Genomic DNA, 10757 nt, shown 5'->3' with positions numbered 1-10757 from the left:
AGATATTCCATTCCTACCATATGAATCTTGATCTCTAGCCTTCCCCAAGTTTCTTTCCACTCAAATCTTCTTTCCACCAGATCCAAAAACTATGAGAGAGAGTTGAGTGTTGGGGAGTGTCGGTGTCAAAACCGGCGGATCTCGGGTAGGGGGTCCTGAACTGTGCGTCTAGGCGAGATGGTAACAGGAGACAAGGGACACGATGTTTTTACCCAGGTTCGGGCCCTCTCGATGGAGGTAAAACCCTACTCCTGCTTGATTGATATTGATGATATGGGTAGTACAAGAGTAGATCTACCATGAGATCAAGGAGGCTAAACCATAGAAGCTAGCCTACGGTATGATTGTTGTTCGTCCTACGGACTAAACCCTCCGGTTTATATAGACATCGGAGAGGGCTAGGGTTACACAGAGTCGGTTACAATGGTAGGAGATCTACATATCCGTATCGCCAAGCTTGCCTTCCACGCCAAGGAAAGTCCCATCCGGACACGAGACGGAGCCTTCAATCTTGTATCTTCATAGTCTTGGAGTCCGGCCGATGATGATAGTTCGGCTATCCGGACACCCCCTAGTCCAGGACTCCCTCAGTAGCCCCTGAACCAGGCTTCAATGACGACGAGTCCGGCGCGCATATTGTCTTCGGCATTGCAAGGCGGGTTCCTTCTCCGAATAATTCATAGAAGATTGTGAACACCAGGATAGTGTCCGGCTCTGCAAAATAAATTCCACATACCACCGTAGAGAGAATAATATTTACACAAGTTCAATCTGCTAACGTATCTTGTGGCGTGACGTCACACCACAACCAAGCCTTTACTCGAATCGTTTTTATTATTCCACCTCAGCGCGTTTAGCAAAGCGGTTTCCTTGGCACGTCTTGTCGAAGCAGAGATCGTGTCCCCTTATTCTGGGATTCTCATCAATACGGATGTGGGTAACCCAACCGTGCCCGTCACCCCGCCCCCTCCATCGAAGGCGAGTTCCAAATGGTCACGGGGACGGCTCTTGGTATTCTCCCCCTTTATAATGAGACCAGGGCCTGTCCCTTTCCTTCGATCCTCAATCGAATCCGCCCCTCGGCCCGAGTTCTAACACCCAAGGCTCCAGATTCGGGCGCTTCGGACCTTCGACAATGTCCGGCTCCGACCTACAGGGCCGGTGGATGCCCTCTTCCGTCACGGAAGAAGACGTGCTAAAGCTGAGAGACGCCAGGTACCTAACCTACGAGATTTCACATAGGTTGCCCGCCCAAGGGCAAGTCATTCCCACTCCCGAGCCTGGTGAGAGCGTCGTGTTCGTGTCTCACTTCCGTCGGGGTTTAGGCTTCCCGATGGACCCCTTCGTCGTGAGGGGGCTCATGTGTTATTACGGGCTGGAATTCCATGACTTAGCTCCGGAGTCCATCCTCCACATCTCCTTGTTCATTGTTGTCTGCGAAGCCTTCCTCCGCACTACCCCTCACTTTGGTTTGTGGCTCAAGACCTTTAACGTGGAGCCGAAGATGATCGAGGGGCGACAGGCAGAGTGCGGAGGGGTGGTTATAAGTAAGAGGGCCGATGCTCCATGGCCCAAGGGCTCTTTTCAAGAGGAGCTCGGCTTGTGGCAACAAGAGTGGTTCTATATCACCGCTCCCAGGGGCAGCAGGCAGGTGCCGCCGCCCGCCTTTCGCTTGGGCCCTCCACAACGGCTGGCGTCATGGGTCAACAAAGGGCTTGACTGGGGGCCGTCCAAGGACGTACCAATATTGTAGGGCCGGATTCGAGACCTCCAAGAGAGGGAGATCAATCTGGTCGTAGTGATGCAGGTTATGCTGATTCGGCGTCTTCTGCCCTGCAAACGTCGCCCCCTCTGCCTGTGGGAATTCAATCCGGAGGGACCGCGAGCTCTTCAACACTTCATGGGTATGACACCCATGGAGATGTATAAACTGTTGTTCGGATCACAAGAGATGTGTCCGGACTTGACCGAGGACGCCGACCTAAGCTGCAATCGCCCGGATACTCAAGTAAGTAGTCCTGTGTCTGGACATACCATCCGTTTATTTATCATGGATTTTCCTTTTAACCGGCTATCCCTTGAACAGGAGTGGATAGCGCAAGCAAAACTGATACGGTGTCCGGCCCCCCTCCCGGAGACCATGCCGGATCCTGTGTTAGTCAAGATGTTGGAGGTTGCGCCTTCAGATGAGGGCGAAGGGGAAAACAGGAAAACTAGCGCCTCTGCTAAGGAGGCTCTCAAGAAAGGGGGGATCGAGAATCCCTCCCTCCAAGGGGAGAAGAGGACAGCTTCCGAAGATCCGGAGGCCAAGGCCTCAAAGCGGGGGAAGAAATCTTCACCGGAGGGTCCTGCGCCTGGAGAAGCCCCGGCCGCACTATTTCCCCAAGGGAATCAGCCCTCCAGTGAGCCGTAAGTAGGAAAAGGGGAGTTTTGTAATAAGGGACATCCCTGTTTTTATTTCTGAGGATAACCGAAGTTCTTACCTTGTAGTTCAGATCTCAGCCCTTCTCAGCAGAGCTCATCTTCGGGGGATCTTTGTCCGGAGATGATGGAGAGCGAAACGCCTCCATCTGCCGCATCGTCAGGCGGGGCAGACGACCCTGAGGTGTCATCGCGGAGGGTCTCCCCGAGTCCGGCGGAGCCGGAGAGTTCGGCACCAACTAGTGTACGGCCGGAGGAGCTGAAGGATCTGCTCGAGAGGGCGTCTATCTCAGAAGATCACCGTACATTAATGAGTACCGTGATTGAAAGGATTTCATCCGCTGAGAGCGGGTTGCATGAGGCCGTCAGAAGTTTACTAACGGGGTTTGAGGTAAGTAAAAATGACATACCTTTTGACAGTTTTGCACATAGAGTGCGCCCTGTATAGATAGTAGCCCCTGAGACTCGGTATGTTGTCGAAAGCGACAGCGTGCCGAGGATCATAATCTTAGTTATAAGATGTTGCCCTTCATATGCAGGTGGCGGAATGTTCGGTGGCCAGCCGGACTGATAGAGTTGCCGAACTGAAGCGGCAACTCGATGTTGCGGATGCGGACATCGCGCTGGTCAATAAACGACTTGATGAGTCACAAGGTAGGTGGTTTCTCCGCGGTCACCTGGTAAGGGGGCTAATGCCCACGCCTTACAACGTGTATGCTTTGATGCAGATGGCGCCGCTGCTATGGAGGACCTTCGGGCAGAGCTTGCTCGAGCCAAGGAGCAATCCAGAAAGAGTGATGCGGCTGCCTCGAAGGCGGCCGAAGAGCTAAAAGCCGAAAAGGCTGCTCACTGCCGAAGCAGGGAGGAGATGGCCGGAATGGCCGTGAAGCTGAAGGATGCTACCGACCGCTATGAGGTTCTTGAAAGAGAATGCCGAGCGGGGCAAGAGGACCTGAAGAAGGCCACCGCCGAAGCTAAGGATGCCCGCTCTGCGATGAGGGCTATAAAGGAGGAGCTGTGTCTGGCTGGAGACATTGCGGCTGGAAAGCCCTTTCTGCTGCGTAGGAAGTTCACGGATCCGAAGTATGCTCAGTTGGGACAGTTGTGGGGTGCGGAGGATGGTTATCTTAATTTGGCGGCGAGTGCGGCGGACGCAGTCGTGCACTTCCGAAGCCAAAAAGATCACGAAATGGAAGAGCTTTTTTGGTCTCAATTCCATAGTCCGGAGCGTCCACTTCCGTTAACCGATCGGTTGGCTGAGTGGGCTGAGCTGAATAGGTTGTCCGGACTTGCCATGAAGGATGTCGTGGCTCATCTGTGGCCGGAAAGGCCCAAGCCAAAGAGTTATTTTGGCTTAGTGCAGCAATTCCTTGATGCAGTGTCGCATATCAAGGCGATGAAGCGGTCGACATGCATAGAGGGTGCACGGATGGCTCTCGCCCGTGTCAAAACATACTGGGCAGAGATGGATGCCACCGACGTTGCATCCCGGGATTCGGACAGAAGCCGATTACCCGCCGAGCACTATTTTGAGGAAGTCCTGCAGGGCGCTCGTTTAATAGAGTCGCAGTGCTCGAAAAACGTTATGTTCAAATGACATGTATGATTTGTAAAACCATATTTATAATATAAGGGCTTTTTATACTTGTGCGTTCAAGTATTGAAATATCTCCTGTGCGGCCGATAATGTATATGTGTATATAACCTGAAAGATGGCAGTCTTCGGCTTCAGCCCCCACGCACATGGTGCGGGGGTGTTTGCAAAAAAGCGCATTTTCACACTTAATCCAATGTCTTGGTCCTTTGAAGGAGGTGATAGCGTAGCGAACTAGGCAACCGGACTATAATGCTTTATCACTTTCACTTAGCCATAGGAGTTCGAAGGTGGGGCTACGATATAGCCCCTAGGGGCACCGCGCTCTCCGAATTCGAGGCGCGTGTGTGCCTAACCGGGAAACGGTCCTTCGTCAAAGCGGAGGAATTCTAGACATTCCGGTAGTCAATCGAGTGGTTGACCAGTCTCTCGCTGTATCATGATAGTCAGTTTTCGGCTTTCTCTACTGAGGTGCTCGCCAGGCTGAACCGGGGCACAATCGCAGTAGTTCTCCTGGTGCCGCGTTAGCCGATAGAACGGAATGTAAGGCAGCAAAACACAGGAGCCGGGCAAACCCAACATTTGACCAAAGACATGATTTGGAGCTGATGCATATAAGGCCTAACTCGAGACGCCGAACACTCCCTAAGGTATTCGGTCTTTATGAAGACGGGCAGAACGATGCCCTAAGCCCCTAGTGTCCAGGTACGCGCGAACTCTTCTGACGCGGCCGATGCCAAAACGCCAGCCTCCTCCTTGGTTATGGTAAGAAACCGGGGGATGTGTATCAACAAGAGACAGTAAAAAAGGTTTACGCAGGGTCTTAATCTGAAAAGAATCCTTGCAACGGGTCCCTGCTGCACGTCTGCGCCCGTGTCTCTGTTGTGCTATATCCTGGACGGGTGTAGCACGTTGTTCATCTGTAAAAGAGAAGAACTTAGTTTGGAAAAATATCGTGCGAAAAAATGTATTTAAAACAGAGTATGATTTAAAAGATGAATAAAATTGAGCTTTATTGGCTCTCATTATTCATGCGTGCAGCCCTTGTAAAGGGGTATGCGGCTAGGAAGCCCCATATTTATTTATGCCGGACTCGCCTAACCGTGTCCGGGGTCTGAATGACCTGTTTTTAGGTGCTTTGATCAGCAAGGCCGGATTAGTGTGTGGCTGTCAAGGCAGTCTCACGTTCTTCCGTGGTCGAGGAACACTCGAAGTTACCTTTTAATGAGATGATGCCGCGTGGACCGGGCATTTTAAGTGTAAGAGACGCGTAATGCGGTATTGCGTTAAAGCGGGCGAAAGCTTCGCGTCCCAATAGTGCTTGATGGCTACTTTTAAATGGGGCGATATGGAAGATTAGCTTTTCGCGACGGAAGTTGTTTTCGCCGGTATTTGATTAGCTTTTCACAAGGGAGAGGGTCGGTATTCGGCTCCATAGCCGTAGAGGTAGCAGCCCCCGAGGTGGTGTCTAGCCACCCATCCTCGATCGGCGCAGTCGGCTTCGAGTTAAGGGTCGGAGCGGACTCTTGTGCGGCCTCCAGGACACTGTCCGGCAGCAGAGCTAGATCATGCCCATCGTAGCAGTGCGGCGCGCACGGCTGTGGCTCGAATCCGTCGAAGATCAAGTCTCCGCGGATATCGGCCGTGAAGTTCAAACTTCCAAATCTGACCTGATGGCCAGGGGCATAGCTTTCAATCTGCTCCAGATGGCCAAGCGAATTGGCCCGCAGTGCAAAGCCGCCGAATACAAAGATCTGTCCGGGGAGAAAATCTCGCCCTGGACTGCGTTGTTGTTGATGATCGAAGGAGCCATCGGGCCTATGGGCGACGACACAGAGGATCTCTCAATGAAAGCACCAATGTCGGTGTCAAAACCGGTGGATCTCGGGTAGGGGGTACCGAACTGTGCGTCTAGGCGGATGGTAACAGGAGACAAGGGACACGATGTTTTTACCCAGGTTCGGGCCCTCTCGATGGAGGTAAAACCCTACTCCTGCTTGATTGATATTGATGATATGGGTGGTACAAGAGTAGATCTACCACGAGATCAAGGAGGCTAAACCCTAGAAGCTAGCCTATGGTATGATTGTTGTTCGTCCTACGGACTAAACCCTCCGGTTTATATAGACACCGGAGAGGGCTAGGGTTACACAGAGTCGGTTACAATGGTAGGAGATCTACATATCCGTATCGCCCAGCTTGCCTTCCACGCTAAGGAAAGTCCCATCCGGACACGAGACGGAGCCTTCAATCTTGTATCTTCATAGTCTTGGAGTCCGGCCGATGATGATAGTTCGGCTATCCGGACACCCCCTAGTCCAGGACTCCCTCAGGGAGACTATCATTTGAAGGACAAGAGCAAGGAGTTCATCATCAACGCACCATTTGTTACTTCTTGGAGAGTGGTGTCTTCTAGATTGGCTAGGTGTCACTTGGGAGCCTCCGACAAGATTGTGGAGTTGAACCAAGGAGTTTGTAAGGGCAAGGAGATCGCCTACTTCGTGAAGATCTACCGCTAGTGAGGAAAGTCCTTCATGGGCGACGGCCATGGTGGGATAGACAAGGTTGCTTCTTCGTGGACCCTTCGTGGGTGGAGCCCTCCGTGGACTCGTGCAGTCGTTACCCTTCGTGGGTTGAAGTCTCCATTAACGTGGATGTACCATAGCACCACCTATCGGAACCATGCCAAAAACATCCATGTCTCCAATTGCGTTTGAATCCTCCAAACCCTTCCCTTTACTTTCTTACAAGTTGCATGCTTTACTTTCCGCTGCTCATATACTCTTTGCATGCTTGCTTGATATGTATTGTGATTGTTGAAATTGTGCCTAAACTCCACTTAAACTTAAGGAAACTTAAAAACTGCAACTTTGGTACGAAGTGTCTAATCACCCCCCCTCTAGACACCTCTTCTCAAGGTCCTACAATTAGAGACAACTGCATTCACGTTAAATAGGGCACCATCTAAATCCGTTGAGACGACACCGTATGAACTGTGGTTTAGCAAGAAACCTAACCTGTCATTTCTTAAAGTTTGGGGTTGTGATGCTTATGTGAAAAAGCTTCAGCCTGATAAGCTCAAACCCAAATCGAAGAAGTGCATCTTTATAGGATACCCAAAAGAAACTGTTGGGTACACCTTCTATCACAGATCCGAAGGCAAGATTTTTGTTGCTAAGATTGGATCCTTTTAGAAGGAGTTTCTCTCGAAAGAAGTGAGTGGGAGGAAAGTAGAACTTGATGAGGTAATTGTACCTTCTCTCGAATTGGAAAGTAGCTCATCACAGAAAACCATTCCCGTGATGCTTGCACCAACTAGTGAGGAAGCTAATGATAGTGATCATGAAACTTTGGATCAAGTTACTACTGAACCTCGTAGGTCAACCAGAGCATGTTCCACACCAGATCGGTACGGTAGTCTTGTTCTGGAAGTCATGTTACTAGACCATGATGAACCTACGAACTATGAGGAAGCGATGATGAGCCCAGATTCCGATAAATGGCTTGAGGCCATGAAATCTGAGATATGATCCATGTATGAGAAACAAAGTATGGACTTTGATTGACTTGCCCGATGATCGGCGAGCCATTGAGAATAAATGGATCTTCAAGAGGAAGACGGACGCTGATAGTAGTGTTACTATATACAAAGCTCGAATTGTCGCACAAGGTTTTCGACAAGTTCAAGGTGTTGACTACGATGAGATTTTCTCACTCGTATTGATGATTAAAGTCTGTCCGAATCATGTTAGCAATTGCCACATTTTATGAAATCTGGCAAATGGATGTCAAAACTGCATTCTTTAGTGGATTTATTAAAGAAGAGTTGTATATGATGCAACCAGAAGGTTTTTTCAATCCTAAAGGTGCTAACAAAGTGTGCAAGCTCCAGCGATCCATCTATGGACTGGTGCAAGCATCTTGGAGTTGGAATATACTCTTTGATGAGTTGATCAAAGCATGTAGTTTTATACAGACTTGCGGTGAAGCCTGTATTTACAAGAAAGTGAGTGGGAGCACTATAACATTTCTGATAAGTATATGTGAATGACATATTGTTGATCGGAAATGATGTAGAATTTTCTGGAAAGCATAAAGGAGTGTTAGAAAGGAGTTTTTCAAAGAAAGACCTCAGTGAAGCTACTTACATATTGGGTATCAAGATCTATAAAGATAGATCAAGATGCTTGATAAGACTTTCGATGAGTACATACCTTTATAAGATTTTGAAGGAGTTCAAAATGGATCAGTCAAAGAAGGAGTTCTTGCCTGAGTTGTAAGGTATGAAGTTGAGTAAGACTCAAAACCCGACCACGGCAGAAGATAGAGAGAGAATGAAAGTCATTCCCTATGCCTCAGCCATATGTTCTATAAAGTATGACATGCTGTATACCAGACCTATTGTGTACCTTGCCATGAGTTTGGCAAAGCGGTACAATAGTGATCCAGGGATAGATCACTGGACAGTGGTCAAAATTATCCTTAGAGGACTAAGGAAATATTTCTCGGTTATGGAGGTTATAAAGAGTTCATCGTAAAGAGTTACGTCGATGCAAGCTTTAACACCAATCTGTATGACTCTGAGTCTCAATCTGGATAATATTAAAAGTGGGAGAAATTAGCTAGAGTAGCTCAATGCAGAGCAATGTAGACATAGAAATTTGCAAAATACATACGGATTTGAATGTGGCAGACCCGTTGACTAAACTTCTCTCACAAGCAAAACATGATCACACCTTAGTACTCTCTGGGTGTTAATCACATGGCGATGTGAACTAGATTATTGACTCTAGTAAACCCTTTGGGTGTTGGTCACATGGCAATGTGAACTATGGGCGATAATCACATGGTGATGTGAACTATTGGTGTTAAAGCACATGTCGATGTGAACTAGAGTCTCTGTTGGAAAAGGCAGTGCCTAGGAGGCGCTTAGGCACGCCTAGGCGCTAGGCAATGGCCAAACGCCTTGCCTAGGGCATAAATGGAGGTCTAGGCAGGGCAAGCAAGGAATTGCCTACGCAAGCAAGAAATCATGCCACATACTACACTAGTATGGCAAACAGGTTATATTCCAATGGTAGTAGACGGTAATTAACTTATTTATATGCCGTAAACTAATATCAACACCCATATAATAATCCCAAATACACTACGAGTAAAAACTATATTACTGCCTAGGCCGCGCCTAGGGCGCTTAGGCACCGCCTAGGCACTAGGCGAAGGCCAACCGCCTCGCTTACGCCTACCGCTTTTTCCAACCTTGACTAGAGTATTGACTCTAGTGCAAGTGGGAGACTGAAGGAAATATGCCCTAGAGGAAATAATAAAGTTGTTATTTATATTTCCTTATATCATGATAAATGTTTATTATTCATGCTAGAATTGTATTAACCAGAAACTTGATACATGTGTGGATACATAGACAAAACACCATGTCCCTAGTAAGCCTCTACTAGACTAGCTCGTTAATCAAAGATGGTTAAGTTTCATAACCATAGACATGTGTTGTCATTTGATGAACGAATCACATCATTAGTAGAATGATGTGATGGACAAGACCGATCCGTTAGCTTAGCATAATGATCGTTCAGTTTTATTGCTATAGCTTTCTTCATGTCATATACATATTCCTTTGACTATGAGATTATGCAACTCCCGGATACAGGAGGAATGCCTTATGTGCTATCAAACGTTACAATGTAACTGGGTGATTACAAAGATGCTCTACAGGTATATCCGAAGGTGTTTGTTGGGTTGGCATAGATCGAGATTAGGATTTGTCACTCCGAGTATCGGAGAAGTATCTCTGGGCCCTCTGGGTAATGCACATCATAATAAGCCTTGCAAGCAATGTGACTATTGAGTTAGTTGCAGGATGATGCATTACGAAGCAAGTAAAGAGACTTGCCGGTAATGAGATTGAACTAGGTATGAAGTTACCGACGATCCAATCTCGGGCAAGTAACATACCGATGACAAAGGGAATAACGTATGTTGTCATTACGGTATGACCGATAAAGATCTTCGTAGAATATGTGGGAACCAACATGAGCATCCAGGTTCCGCTGTTGGTTATTGACCGGAGAGGTGTCTCGGTCATGTATACATAGTTCTCGAACCCGTAGGGTCCGCACGCTTAATGTTCGATGACGATTTTGTATTATATGAGTTATGAGATTTGGTGACCGAATGTTGTTCGGAGTCCTGGATGAGATCACGGAAATGACAAGGAGTCTCAAAATGGTCGAGAGGTAAAAATTTGTTGGAAATATGCCCTAGAGGCAATAATAAATTAGTTATTATTATATTTCCTTGTTCATGATAATCGTTTATTATCCATGCTATAATTGTATTGATAGGAAACTCAGATACATGTGTGGATACATAGACAACACCATGTCCCTAGTAAGCCTCTAATTGACTAGCTCATTGTTCAATAGATGGTTACAATTTCCTGACCATGGACATTGGATGTCATTGATAACGGGATCACATCATTAGGAGAATGATGTGATGGACAAGACCCAATCCTAAGCCTAGCACAAAGATCGTAGTTCATATGCTAAAGCTTTTCTAATGTCAAGTATCTTTTCCTTAGACCATGAGATTGTGCAACTCCCGGATACCATAGGAATGCTTTGGGTGTACCAAACGTCACAACGTAACTGGGTGGCTATAAAGGTGCACTATAGGTATCTCCAAAAGTGTGTGTTGGGTTGGCACGAATCGAGACAAGGATTTG

The sequence above is a fragment of the Triticum dicoccoides genome, chromosome 5B (genome assembly GCF_002162155.2).
Source record: "Triticum dicoccoides isolate Atlit2015 ecotype Zavitan chromosome 5B, WEW_v2.0, whole genome shotgun sequence".
Classification (NCBI taxonomy): domain Eukaryota; kingdom Viridiplantae; phylum Streptophyta; class Magnoliopsida; order Poales; family Poaceae; genus Triticum; species Triticum dicoccoides.
Note: the sequence above shows the minus strand (reverse complement) of the source record.